Below are 15,578 nucleotides of genomic sequence, written 5' to 3'. Positions count from 1 at the left end.
AGTACGTTCTGGGTGAGAAATTGCTCTGTTTATTCAGCCAAGAGACAACTTCTTTCCTACCTCCAAACTATTGTTCTTTCCGCCAACCAAAGCAGTTAAGTAAACAAGAGCTCTGTCCCCCAAACCCAACTCACACTGGTCATGCTCTCACTGGTATTTATGGCCCATGTGATAGCTTGTGAAGGACCTTTTACGACACACGTTTGATCTTTATAGCTCCCATCACAGCCTCGCAGATTGACAGGGCTTCCAAGCTACAAGGTTCAAACCTGTCTCTCTGGATAGGACACTATTTAGTGAAACTTACCCACAAGTAAGGCTTGATTTGCAAATACGTCATCATTGCTGGACCGCTTCAGCATTATGTGGTGGCTTCCTGGGCCGAGGGCCATCGCAGAAATACAACACAGCAAAAAGAATATCAACTCAGACCCAGTGATTTTTCAGTCAAATCAGATCGTGGAATCATAGAGTAGGCTTCTTGGAAGACAAAAAGCAGACAAAAACTTCAAGAAAGAAGGGGGGGGAATTATAATTTATTTAGGAGACCACTGTAAGCAGCTGAAAACATTAGCAGGATTCTAATAACACTTGGAATATAACAAATACTACAGACAATATGGAGAGATATAAAATATGAATGATGAAATAATATGCAGTTGAAAACATTGACAGGAGAGTGGGAAGTTCGGAGATTCAGAGAAATCGGGTCCTCCCTTAAAGAGGGCACGTGTTGCGGTGAGACCTGGCAACCAAACCCTGTGTTGTGGGTGGGTAAGATTGGATAGCCACAACACCCAATTGGCAGGTCCCTTGATGCTGGGTTTAATCAGGCCAATGGGACGCAAGCTAAATGGATCAAGGGACCTATTTATGCCCATGCACGTGACCCAGAGCTTCCTCTTTCAGCATGTACATTTGGAACACCCACTCACCTCTCTCTATTTTTAGGGCTTGTGCACTTGACCTTGCTATGCCATCGTGTGTCATCTGTTGTTGGGACAGGGGCAGGGCAGGAATTTTCCCCACTTGGCTGATGGGCTGGTGCTATTTGGGTTTTGCCTGCTGCGTAGCAAATTGTCACAACTTGTAAGGTTGCGGATAGGCACTGGTTCAGGTGATAGGGATGGGAGAACGCTTTTGCCATCCCTATGCCTATGTGAAGGGTATTCCATTAAAGGAATCTAGGGACTCAATGGTTTGGTCAATCCCTGTGAGGGGGTTGTGCCCGTGCCTGAGTCCAGGGGGGCATTTGGGTGGCGGAGTTAGCCTGTTCCCAGCTTTCAACTTATCCAGGTGTTCACCCTTGGCAGACCTATGATAGAGCTCTGGGTCAGCGCTACCTGCAATGGTACAGGGAGCTAGTCAAACCAGAGCCTATGCAACCACTCACTTTCTGTAATCAATAAAGTTGTGGCCTTAATTCTGCCAAAAACCAAAACCAAGACTTGAGTCTTGTCTGAATTTATTTAAGGGGGAGGTTTAAAGGTCTGAACACGCAAATCTCTAAATATGGATATGTAATTGGTATTGTTATAATTCTTCACTTGTAAAATCAAATAATTTATTTTTTATTTAAAAAAGAATAATAGGGATGACCTTAGGGTCATCTAGTACAAACCACCACAATGCAAGAATCTTAACTAAAGCATCCATGACAGATAACCACCCAACTTATGCTTTAAAATCCCTGAGGAAGGAGATTCCACCAGCTTCTGTTAGCACCAGACTGTTATTCTGTTATTACCAGACTGGACTGGTAATAACAGATTAACAGTCTGGTGCTAACAGAAAGCCCTGTTATTACCAGTGCTTTCCTTTTGGATAAAGACACTGGCAAGGTAGGTGTTGAGCAGTTTCACCCTTTTTTTTCCTGTCACCCAGTAGCATTTCTCCGTCTTCTCCACCCAGAGTGCCTACTACTTGGAAGGCCTCATCCAAGTCTTCAGTCTGGCTAGGAGGTCTATGTAATGGTTATAGGGGTTGCTCGTGCGTAAGTTGCCGCCACTCCTGGCTAGGTTACCTGGTTAAATCCTTTCTGTCTGGACAGCCCTTCACTTCGTGGCTGTTTCAGTCGCTGGCAGAATCCGTCAGTGGGCGTTTCTTGAACTTCTTCCAGCAAAGAAGTTCTTTGACGCCAAGTCTCCGCCTACTCTCCCTGAGCGGAAGTCTTCTGCGCAGGGTGGGTGTGGGCAGTGGAGGACCCGTGCTCTCCCGCTTCTCTGGTCTCCGGCGAGGAGTCCTGGAGCCCCTTCGCCGATTCCCCCATCTGCCCCCCTTCACCCCTGGTGTTACGCTGATTTCCTTTTTTTAAAAAAAAAATATTAACTGGCCAATCACATCAAATTAAATCACATCACATAAATTCCAAATTACAAAGCCAAATTTTTAAATTTTGTTGGGGGAACCCATACTTCAAGATCCAAAGGGGGATTCAGATCATCATCTTATTACTGCGTTAATGTCCAAATCAGTCCCAGTCAATCCAGACAAAATTCATAATTCTATCCAGTCTTATCTTGGTGTTTCCACATCATATCTTGTTCATATAATTTCTATTTTTCCTTTACAATCTCTTCTGTTAGTCTCCTTAAGCCGATAAGCAAAATAATAATCCTGTGTGGATTTCCCGTTCCTCCACTAAGTCCAGATGGTTTCCATATATCTCCTTCGTAGATAGCATCGCTCTTTCCATCATAAATTTGGCATTTGTCGCTCTTAAGTCCCACTGAGAAGTTGATCTACGATATGTAAACAACTCTATTTCTCTCTTTCTCCTCCCAGACCCAAGAGCTTCAACAATGCCTCCCAAAATGGCGACGGCATTTTTAACTGCGTCATTCCAAAACTCTTAGCTTTCCAGCTTCATCTTGAAACATTGCTTTGGTTCGAAAGTTTATCTCCACACAGCCTTAAATCCACAGCTTAAGTCCTTAGTTTCTGACTCATTGGGGGAGGGGATTCTTGTTAAATCACATAAGAAAAAGGAAGGCAGGTTTTTTCCCCCCTCCCCCCTCAGTCATTTGTAGTACCGTATCTTGACGTATCTTCTCATATTTTATTCTTGTCTTGTTATCAGAGATCTCTTCTGTCAGCAGTCTTTACTCCCCTTTTTCCTTGAAGCATGTGCAATTTATCTCGTCCAAATTGTTTCTTTTGAAGATGCTTGCAACTAGCGGCGCGAATCAGGGACGGCGTCCAGGAGTGCCGGAATCCCACAGGAGGGCTTTGTGCCTAGTGCCCCTACCCCCACAAATTCGGGGGTGGTATAGGGCACAGCAGGCAAGGGCCGTCCCCCCCACAATCCTGGGGGGGTTAAGGAGGCCAATTACCCCCATCATAGCCTCCAAATTACCTCGTGTGGGTCGGAGAGATGTTATTGTCAGCCATCTTCCGATGCGCCACCTAGTGGCCTCCCATGATTTCCTTCCCCAGCAGATGGGCTGCCTCTCCCCCTGCTGGGCCCCTCTCCAGCATCGCTCTGGAGCCTTGCCTCCGCCTCTGGCTCCGATGGCAGTTCCCTGACAGTCTATTTCCCAGTTTTCACTCTTTCCTCTCCTTTCTTTCCGCAGATGCCTCTTTTGGAATTGTTTTTGGAAACCTCGATTTAGAAGGAAGTCCTTGTGTGAATTATTACCATTGCCAATATCAATTTGTTTCATTCCCTGGAGCATTCTTGGCTGGCCACCATCCTGAAAGACCATCAGAAATTCTCATGTTATAATTTGATCTCTTTTAAAACATTTAAAACAAAAACAAAACCCCAAGTCTACTCCTCTGAGATTTTTTACTGCTAATACAACAGCAGGCTACTTGGTCTCAAATGTCAGATCTCCAAAGTCCAGTCGCAAAGGGTTCAGCCAAGATTAGCTTGGACCATCACAGCATTTATTAGAAAGCCAGAAATTGGTGCCATGATTTATCTTCCCGTGACAAGAAAAGTTGGAGGATCCAGCTATTAAATTTTCAGGCTCCAGCGTAAAGTCTTTCAAAGTCAACTGAGATATTCCTGCCTATTAGCATCTATAATGGTTTGCATGACACCGTAAACTATAGTTAATGCCTGAACAAGCAGTGTGCTGGTGCATATTACTCAAAGGTGGTTGCTTTGCCTCCCTCCAGCTTCTGGCTGGACCAGGAGCAACAAACCATAAAGCTGGACTTCACATGTCACTCAAAACTGGGTTTAAACAAACCATAACTGGTAGCCAAGGTAAACTATGGTTGGTTAACATTAATGTGACTATGTTTGAACATGACACACAAACCAGGTCATTGTACGGTGGTACCTTGGGTTACAGACACTTCAGGTTACAGACTCTGCTAACCCAGAAATAGTACCTCAGGTTAAGAACTTTGCTTCAGGATGAGAACAGAAATCGTGCTCCAGCAGCGCAGCAGCAGCAGGAGGCCCCATTAGCTAAAGTGGTACCTCAGGTTAAGAACAGTTGTAGGTTAAGAACAGACCTCCAGAACGAATTAAGTTCTTAACCTGAGGTACCACTGTAAATGCACCCACAAGTTTAATTGTTGCTTTTTTTCTAATAGTGTTTCATTGGTATTTTATTTTATTTTATTATATTTATATCCTGCCTTTCCCCCAGAAATTGGCGTAAAGGCAGCTCACAAAATTTAAAACAAATACAGATGTCGCTAAAAGCACATATGCAGTTATCAAACCCTTCAACATTTCTCCGTTGAAAATAGGGACGTCCCATTCCATAATGATAATTTTACTACTTATACCTCACGCATACTACTGGGTTGCCCCAGCCATACTGGGCAGCTTCCAACATATATAAAAATGTAATAAAACATTTAAAAAACCCTTTTGTATACCGGATTGCCTTCAGGCGGTTCGGGTTTTGGATAACTCCATACCCTCCAACATTCCTCCAATGAAAATAGGGACATCCTAAGGGAAAGTGGGAGATTCCAGGATCAAATCAGAAACCGGGACGACTTCTCTAAATTGGGGATGTCCCTGGAAAATCAAGGATGTCGCTTTCATAGATACCAACCCATTGTTTTTCTTTCTTAAAATAATACAAATCAAATGGGCTTTAATAATAATAATAATAATAATGCAACTCTTCTTCGTCTTCTTTTTGAAAAAAGGTTATCTGTAGTGGGCCGTGGAAATTTCCTTTCCTTTGATAGCAGATTATTGTGAGATTATTCCTCAGATAAAAGGCACTGGAGAGAGACAGCTTCTCTGCTAATGAAGTGTTAGCACAATATCACTCCCACTTATATGCCAGCCCCAAATCTATTTATTTAGCTTCAAAAATAGCTATGGAAATGACCCAAATACAACAACCTGCAGCTTTCCAAGAATAAATTTTCCCTGCTTTAGATATATTGATCTGCTCTTGTATATCACCTATAAAGGGGAACAACGTCCGTATACACTGATCACAATAAAATCCACTCTGTGGAGGCATTTTTAAGAAACAGAAATCACAATCTAGTGAAAGCCGGTAGGGAAACTCTTCTAGACTTTTACAGTAGAGGATCAAATTCATAAAAGTGAAGAGGAGCACAAAGAGCTCTTATTTCACCAGTACTGCCCCTGCCTGCCCTGTGGTGTGAAAAACCTTTAATGGGGAAGGGAAACACAGTGGAACCTTTCTTTGTGCAAAAAGGAGAAGGACAATTGTTTCTCTTCCTCCATCAAACAACAGGAGCACTTTTAAAGGCCAGGCTGCTGCAGTCTGGCCTGTTTTTTACGGCATTTCCATTTGACAAACTTCCAGCTTTGATGGCAATTACCCCTTTTTACTGTTCTTTCAAACTGCCCAGTAAGAAACCTGTACTCTGCAATAAAGAAAAAAAGCCGATACAGTATCATTTTTTTGGGGGGGGGTGTGGAATGTGACGCACTAAGTTCCCACAATGGATTTGAGAATTCTTCAGATGCTCTCAAAATAGGATGATCATGTGTCCTATTTTACAGAGGACAATGGTATATTGAAAAGTTGCTCAATCCAAGTTCAGTTTCAAGCTAAAGAACCACAAGAACAGAGAGCAGGGACCTTGAAGTTGCCCAACTGCAACACCTGGACAGTAGACTGAGCAGGTAAAAAGGTAAAGGGACCCCTGACCATTAGGTCCAGTCGTGGCTGACTCTGGGGTTGCAGCGCTCATCTCGCTTTATTGGCCGAGGGAGCCGGCTTACAGCTTCCAGGTTATGTGGCCAGCATGTGGCGAACCAGAGCAGCGCACGGAAACGTCGTTTACCTTCCCGCCAGAGCGGTACCTATTTATCTACTTGCACTTTGATGTGCTTTCAAACTGCTAGGTTAGCAGGAGCAGGGACTGAGCAATGGGAGCTCACCCCATCGCGGGGATTCGAACCACCGACCTTCTGATCGGCAAGTCCTAGGCTCTGCGGTTTAACCCACAGCACCACCCGCGTCCACAGGTCAATATGGCCATGGGCACCACGCAGCATTGGGAAGGAGAGATTTTAAGCCAGGCATGTCCAAAGTCTGTTTTGGGGGCCTAATTCGGCCCTCTGATCAGTTTAGTCCAGCCCCCACAGGCAGTTCCTTCTCTGGGTTCTTAAAAAAAGGTTAACAACTTTGGTGTAAAAAATTTTTGGTGTAAAAAAGCTCAACACCTTTGATCGGCCCTCATGCATGTTCACTTCATCAAATCTGGCCCTCTTTGAAAAAAGTTTGGGCACTCCTGTTTTAAGCTGAGAGGTGAGAGATCTTGCAAATTTCCCCCCCTTCGATTGCACTCCATGGGGCAAACTGAAGAGAAGATGTTTTAGGATGAAACTGTGAAGCTATATTTTGTTGGAAGCCGTCCAGAGTGGCTGGCGTAACCCAGTCAGATGGGTGGAGTATAAGAAATTATTATTATTATCTGGAAAAGTCCACGCTTACAGTCGAGTGTTAAAAATTCACCTCACCCAGAGGTCTTCTGTCGCTGCTGTTGGTCTGCACAAAACAGCACAAAAAAGTGGCAAGAAGTCACCGAGAGGAAGACAATACTTAAGTTCTAGGTGTACCAGGGGAGAACCACCACCCCTACTTGCTGTCATAGCCCCATAGCTACTGTTTAAGAGGACTCTGGTGGTGGCCATAGGCTTCGTACCTTAATCCTACAACTCAGTCCTACTGCTTCAATCTTTCCAACATGTCTTTCTGTGTCTGGCTGGAGATGGCAGTCTGGTCCACAAATTTGTAGGGGAGCGGGTGGCGCTGTGGTGTCAACCACTGAGTCTCTTGGGCTTGCTGATCGGAAGGTTGGCAGTTCAAATCCACACAATGGGGTGAGCTCCTGTTGCTCTGTCCCAGCTTCTGCCTACCTAGCAGCTCGAAAGCACACCAGTGCAAGTAGATAAATAGGTACCGCTCTGGCGGGAAGGTAAATGGCGTTTCCATGCACTTTGGCTTCTATCACAGTGTCCCATTGTGCCAGAAGCTACTGTTAGCTCCATCATGAGACATCTGCCAGCTTCCAACCACAGATACCAGCAGTCTTCAAGGAAGCAAACTTGCCTTATTATCACTCGCTAGCATCCACTGCCAGAGGCTTGCCTCCTTCCATTCACCACTTTGCCTCCCCGAAGTGGAAGAAACCTGGGCAGTGCTGAATGTCACATCCATTGCCAGGTGTGTCCTGCTGGAAATAGAAAAGGGCTTTCCCCTTGGCCTGCCTTTATATTCACTCAGTTGCAAAGTGCTTTTGTGACATCACAAGAAACCCACAGCCAATGGCAACAGCTGGGGAGGCATCATCTTCATTGCTTTGAGCCTCACAGTGGTGGGTGGACCTATCAGTGACTGTGTGCTTGTTTATTTGGGATGCGGGTGGCGCTGTGGTCTAAATTCCTCTTGGGCTTGCCGATCAGAAGGTTGGTGGTTCGAATCCCCACAAATGGTGAGCTCCTGTTGCTCTGTCCCATCTCCTGCCAACCTAGCAATTCAAAAGCACACCAGGGCAACTAGATAAATAGGTACTGCTGTGGTGGGAAGGTAAATAGTGTTTCTGTGTGCTCTGGTTTCCATCACAGTGTCCCATTGTGCCAGAAATGGCCGCATGACCTAGAAAGCTGTCTGCAGACAAAAGCTGGCTCCCTTGGCCTGAAGCAAGATGTGCACAGCAACCCCTTAGTCGTCTTTGACTGGACTTAACCATCCAGGGGTCCTTTACCTTTTAAATATATACCACAGCTCTGTTTACTCCTGCTGCAAATCGCGATCCACACATGTTCAGTCAGCTCTTGAATTACAGGTGTGCAGCGCAGGGGATCTGTTCCCATTTCCTTTGGTGATGGTCATCCATAGCTACAATTTTTAGAAGACTGGGGAACAACATGTTTCTGTTATAACTGTGGAGGAGTCAGAGATGAGACTTGTGGGTTTCATTAAGAGTTCAGCTATCTCCTGCCTCCTGGATTTTGGGAGCTACTATGTGACAGACATCCAGGAAGAGAGACTCCTACCCTCTGGATGAAACCAAATGAGAAAGTTGCGATGAGCTGATTCATAGTAGACCAGTAATGGATGAACTGAGAATTTCCAGAACAGCTTAGCTGGCACATCATGGACCACAACCCCTGGCACTGGGTCAGTTCAGAGCTGTATCATTTTCTGCCAGGGTATCGACGCAAGTCCCAGCATGATTCTAGATTTTTCTCAGGCAGATCAAAATAGGTCTAAGTTTTTTTCTGTTCGCCTCTCTCTCTATGTCTATAGCCTTGCTAAGTAGCTTGTCTGAACATACAAATGGGTTCTCTGTTCCTAAAAAATTATTTTGTTTAAAGGCAATTTATTTCTGTGGTTAAATTTCCGTCCACCCCATCTGCTTTTCATTAACAAGCTTGTAGCCTAAAGGCAAGATTACCTCATTCCAACTGGGATAAAGTAAGTCAGGATCTTTCCTGGGATAAAGGCACAGGCTTATTAAATATAGTAACCCCCCTCCCCTCCCAGTGCTTAGGTTATAAAAATGTGTTTGGATATTTAGCTGAAGGGTGCAATCTACCAATAATTTCTCAACAGTGCTGGAATGAGAGGCAGTGTTGAACTATTGAATTCATTGTCATAGGATGTAGGAATGCCCGTCCACCTGGATGTGCTGAATTTTTTCTCCATCTCTGATAAAACTGGAATGGGTGATGTCATGAAGCTGAAGTGTGGGAGATTCGAGACAGAGAAGAGGAAACCTTCCTTTGCACAGGTGAAGCACATATTAAAACTTTGAAATTCACTTCCACGAGATGTGGTGATGCCCATTAATGTAGGCGAGATTCACATGGCAGTTTATTCCATTTCCCTAACTCTTAATTTGAGCTTTCACTGTTAATTGTTGAGCTTTCACACAACATAGAAGCCTCTTCCAGAGGGCAATCTCAGCATTCATTTCTGTGTTGTTTTCAAATAGTTTTTTTTTTCTTCCTGGAAGCAAATAACACAGAAATGAGGGTCATATATCCCACCATATTTCTGAAAAGGACTTTAATGTTGTGGGAAAGTTCAAATACAGTGGTACGTCTACTTATGGACACGATCCATTCCGGGGTGTTGTTCGCACCCCAAAAAGTCTGTAAGTAGAGTACCGCTTCTGCGCGTGCGCAGGAGTGAAGTGATGAACCCGGAAGTAAACACCTCCGGGTTTGCCACATTCATAACATGAAAAATTGTAACGTAAAGCAAACACAACTCGAGGTATGACTGTACAATGCAGACATTAACATATGGTAACTACACGTCCCTGCTTCCTAGGGACAGTCCTCGGGACAAAATCCATCCCCGGAATGTCCCCGGATTTCATTTAATGTCCCTGGATTTATATTTTAAGTGTTGTATATTTATTAGAAGGGAATGAATGTTGTGTGGTTGGTTCAACGGCTCAAGAAACATCATATGGGGACTTCTGGCGAGGCAAACTGGCAGGCGCCATGGCAGCGAGCAGCTCCTGAAGCTACTAGGCTGAGGCTGCCGCTGCCACTACCAAAGGGGAACTGGGGACTCCCGGCGTGTCAACTGGGGGAGCCACTGCCCCGCGTGACCCAAATTGAGCCAGGAGCGAGAGCACCCAGCCACCCGGCCAACTGCCCAGGGGCGCTCCGGGGCCAGGAAAACCCTGGAGCCAACGCAAAAGGAAAGGGAGAGGAGGAGAAGGAGAAAGAGGAGAGAGAAAGAAAGAAAGAAGAAGGAGAAAAAAGAAAGAAGCTCCAACCTTGCCGCGCCGCCACTAAGTAAAGATAGGAGAGCATCGGGAGTTCAAGGACATGTGGCCGAGCCCAGGCCCGACCCGAGCCTACTCAATGGCGGCTAGTGCTCCAAGAGAAAGGCCATGCAACAGAGGAGACCACAGAAGAGGAGATCTTCCTTCTTGTTTTTTTTAATAACTTTTTTTTCTCTTTTCAAAAAATAAATAAATGAGAGAGAGAGAGGGGGGGGGTGTCCCCAGATTCATTGGAAAAAATCTGGTAACCTTACATTAACAGTTAGGGGAATGTGATGGAAATGGAACAAATTGCTGTGTGAATGCAGCCTTAGCTTCAAAACTAGACTAGACAAATCAATGGAGGTACTAAGGGCTAACAGTCACACAGGTTAAATCCTACTTCCAGGACCAGACAGAGCATGCCTCTGAATGCCAGTCAGTGGAAGGGGCATACCATGGGGAGGGCCAGGGTGTGTGTGGCCCTGGGTGCAGATTTATGAAAGGGGGGGCACAAACAGGCACCCCCACGACAGACTCCCTCACTCACCAAGCCATGCCCGGACTGGGCCTTCAGGGCTGGGGTGATGGCGGCACCTCCTTCTCCTCGTGTAGGTGAAGGGATGCCCACATGCGCCCCACCCCTGGGCCAGCCGAGAGGGAGGGAGGGTGCCTCTGCTGCCACCCACTGAGGAGAGGTGAGAGGGTCTGGCAGCCACTTCCTCCTTTGCAAAAAGGGTGCCACAACCCTCAGGTCTCTCCTCCTCCTCGGGCATTTGAGCTGCTTTCTCCCTCCCCTCGCTTTGCCCCACTCGCCGCTGGCTCAGACTGTTGTGGCTCAGTCGACAGTGAGGGCTTGGGATGGTGTGGCCAGCTTCCTGTCAAGGAGTGGGTAGAGGAGGAATGGTGGATACCACCTGCCTATCCTGACCCTTCCAGGGAAGAGGAAGAGGAAGACAGTTTAGATTTACAACAGAGATTTGAGGGAGGTCACAGCTCACAGACAGATGAGGGGAAAAGTTGGGAAATAATGGGAGAAGAGGAGGCAGAACCAGAGTGGCAGCTGGCTGACACTGTGTCTTTAGAAAAGATCCCAGACCCTCCATCTCCTGGAACCCGGCGTGCCTTAAAAGTAGGAGAGCAAAGAGCTCAAAGACAGAGGGCATGTAGCAGCACCCGTAGAAGAAGTGGGAGAGAACGGGGGTTGGAAATTCACTCTGGATAACGCCATTATCCAAGAGGCTGGGTTCTATAGCCTCTCTCTGTAAATATTGAAATAATAAAGGACGGTAAGAAATTTTTCCTCATCTTTATGCTTCCTGGACAACCAGCTGGGACCCGATGACAGCATCCTGGCACCTCCACACCCCATTCCCAACCCCCGGCCCATGAGGATGCACCCCAGGCACCAACAATCCATGTTACGCCACTGGTCAGTGGGGAATAACAGTGGAAGAGGGCTATTGCCTTCCCGTCCTACATCTGGGCTTCCCAAAGGTATCTGGTTGGGTACTAGAGAAAGAGGGTGCTAGACTAGATAGGCCATTGGTCTGATCTGACAGGGCACCTCTTACCTTCTTATGTTCATTCCTTCTACAGGTATATGGTGTAGGAATTGGGCAAATGAACTACAGCAGCAATAGAAGGCAACAAACCAGCCAAGCAGGTCCTTTACAGGTGAAACTCTACCACATCCTGCCAAGAATCCAAGTAGAGCCCAACTCTTACATGCTCTCTGATGCAATCAGCTGTCCTGCCATTTTGGCTCCCTCTCTAGCCCTCTGTCTCCAATGTATCCTCACCCCCAGGCTTGGATTTTTGTGGCTTTCGCTTCTACCCAGCAGTGGGAAGAGACTCAGACTGCCTCATCTTCCAGCACAGCTGGCTTTCCCATGTTCCAATGGACTTAAATGGGCATAGAACCAGGCTCTCAGCTAGCTAAGCTTCTCAGAAAAACAAAAACAAACATTTCAGCTTTGGCAAGGCCACCTTGTCCCAAACCACGCCCATGTGTCACAGGCAATATGCGCTTCTGCAACAGGCAGGGTTATGATTATGGTATTCCCCGCGTGTATTTGAAGAAAACAAGCCATAAAATATGTTGGCCCATTGCACATATTGCCACAGCAGTAATTATATGCATGGTAAGGTTGGGAGAAATTTCATTTGGTGTATGCCCACCTCTTCTAGAATTGGGAGTCCTGGTTTTATGCTAGAGTATAATTTCTTTGCAGGGAAAGCTTTATTTCTCTGAGCTGGGCTGCCTGTTTCTTTCCATCCTTCAGGCTGCAGCAACAGCTGAGCCTTGAGGGAAACCTTTCTCAGCTTATGCACTGAACATACAGGCAGAAAAGGGGATTGCAAATATAGATAGATAGATAGATAGATAGATAGATAGATAGATAGATAGATAGATGCCTCTAGGAAATTCACATGGTGGGTCAGTGGGGTATCATTAAATCTGCAGTGTGTCTATAAGCAAATAAATAGAAATTCAGTTTAAATAAGTGGGAGGGCAGGAGACCTGGGGCTCATCTCTCCTGGGTACCCTCCTAACAATGCCCCTGGCTCCTGCTTTGATAACATCTCTTTTGCCATTAGAAATCCAAGCTTTCAGAGAGCTTTTCAACACAAGATGAGAATATACAATATTGACAACATTATTATTTTTTGCACACCCACACACACCTGTATTTTGTTGTTGCAATAGCACACATAAATCCACTGATTTGAGCATTGTTGGGTTTTTTAGTTATATCAGTTAGTGATATGAACATATATTTGGGTGTCAGGTACAAAATCTGATCCAGGTTTAGTCCATATTATCTCCTCCTGCACGTCAAACTCCTAGAGAGCCTGTGGAATGCTAGGCTTGAATCAACATATGTGGTGGACATGTCACAAAGTGGCTCAGTTCTGGGAAGGAAGGATTTGTTGAAATAAAAGCGATTACCAGACAATACTCCTCTGAATGTCCCCAGCTGGCACTGTTCAGTTTTTTTACAGGACATAACGCAAACACAGGGTTTAAACCCATAATAAGTTATCTTTTACTAGTGGCCAGACTCTTAATAACAAGATATTGGAAGAACTTGGAGGGTGTTTCTTTGTCAAATTGGTGCAAACAACACTTACATAAAATTTGACTAATAAAATATAAGTTTGAGGCATGAAGACTCTTTCACAACTGATCGGTATTGCTTTATGAGGTACATGGATAAAAAGGAAAAAAAGAGAATTCCCCTTACAGTATAAAACCTTTTGGGTTACCACATACATTGTCTTCTTTGCATGGGGTTGTCTGAGTTAGGAACTTACTATTTTATTTGGATGTCATTTCTGAGGCATTGCCTAAACGTCATCTTCTTGCTTAGGGTGGGAAATTTGATTTCATGTTTGTACGATGCTGTGATGTGCTGTAAAAAGTGAAAAATAAAAATTGCAATTAAAAAAACCTGATCCTGTCCAGCAGCTGTCATTATGTCATTGGCTTTAGTAAGCAGGTGTAGCTCACTTTGACAATGATGGAAGTTCTATTCAAGTCATGAACAGAAGTGTAGGATTTGTTAAGGTCAAGGACCCCTGGACAGTTAAGTCCAGTCAAAGGTGACTATGGGGTGTGGTGTGGCGCTCATTTAGCTTTCAGGTTGAGGGAGCCGGCCTTTGTCCACAGGCAGCTTTCCAGGTCATGTGGCCAGCATGACTAAACCGCTCCTGGTGCAATGGGACACCGTGACGGAAACCAGAGTGCATGGAAATGCCGTTTACCTTCCTGCTGCAGCTGTACCTATTTATCTACTTGCACTGGCGTGCTCTTGAACTGCTAGGTTGGCAGAAGCTGGGACAGAGCAGCGGGAGCTCACCCAGTCATGGGGATTCAAACCGCTGACCTTCCAATTGGCAACCCCAAGAGGTTCGGTGGTTTAGACCACAGCGCCAATTGCATCCCTTAAGGTCAAGGCCTCATGACAATGCTGTAGATTTCACAAAGTCTGAATAGCCAACTTGGTAATGGGAACCTGAATCAAAGGGTGATAAAATTAGCATGTCCCCAGCCCTTCCATCATCCCATCGGTTTCTGAGGTAAACATAAACATAACCACGTGCAAGTTTCCATAATATAATCCATTTTTATGTCACGTTCACTAACTTATGCATTTTTATGTACACTTCCCCCCTAATATATGCATTTTTGTCCATGTTATTTAATTGGAGAACTGCACTGCAGAATTCGGAGAAGTGTCAATTTCAAAGGATCACTGTGTTTCAATTTGCATATTGGCTCAATAAGTGTGAATTAGGATTTTAATGAAAAAATATCTATTTCTCCTCTCCCTCACCTCCCAGTTCTTAGGCACAAATGCCTGGAGCCACTCAGACCTGGATTGGATCCTGCCCTGGTTCCATGTGTTGATCATTTAAGTAAATTCAGAGTAGTTTGGGGGAGAGGGGAGAAGCTCAGACCCTCCAAGTGTCCTTATTTTCCAGGGACATCCCTGATTTACAGAAGCCATCTGGGTTTCTGATTTGATCCTGGAATGTCCCACTTTCCCCTAGGATGTCCCTATTTTCATTGGAGAAATGTTGGAGGGTATGGAGTTATCCGACCCCTGAGCCATCTGAAAGCAATCCTGTATAGGGAAGGTTTTTTTTTTTTAAAAAAGTTTTTATTGTGTTTTTATATATGTTGGAAGCTGCCCAGAGTGGCTGGGGCAACCCAGTCAGATGTGTGGGGTATAAATAGTAAAATTATCATTATGGAATGGGCCGTCCCTATTTTCCTCAGAGAAATGTTGGAGGGTATGAAAGCTTCAGTAAAATGCTGTGTCCTGCCATCCAGATCTTTATGGTGCCTGAAACTTTGATTTCATCGGGCTTTGGTGGGAATCAATGAAAACTCTGGGAACTGCATGATTCATCCTAAATCTAGCTCACGGATTTAAGATCCCTATGATGAATTCGGTTCCCATCTGTGTGAGAACCAATGCATGGGGTTTAAAATGAGGCAGAACTTGCACAAGGGGAAAATTGCACAAGGGGTGGAGGAAAGGAATTGAACCTGGCCTGTTGGGAGTCGTATTACTAAAATTACTCCGTACCAGAGCACTCACTCAAAACAGCTGTCCTCAGAATTCCAAGGAACCACATGTCTGCTTTCAGTTCAACAAAAGAAAAGGAATTCCCCAAAGGATTGAGAGGAATTCATGATGTGTTTTCTTACTTCACATCTGAGCAATGTCCCTGTTGACTGCTGCCGTACTGAAATGCAAACAGATGTGTGTCTGAGACTCCATCCTGGATCTTGGCTGGCCTCCTTCACCAGCTTCAAAGGGATGCTGCCTCTTTTTGGAATAAGCAGAGCTGTCCTGGTAGGTAAAATAACCAGAAAAGGA

The sequence above is a fragment of the Podarcis filfolensis genome (assembly GCF_964270895.1).
Source record: "Podarcis filfolensis genome assembly, chromosome: 11".
NCBI classification, from domain to species: domain Eukaryota; kingdom Metazoa; phylum Chordata; class Lepidosauria; order Squamata; family Lacertidae; genus Podarcis; species Podarcis filfolensis.
Note: the sequence above shows the minus strand (reverse complement) of the source record.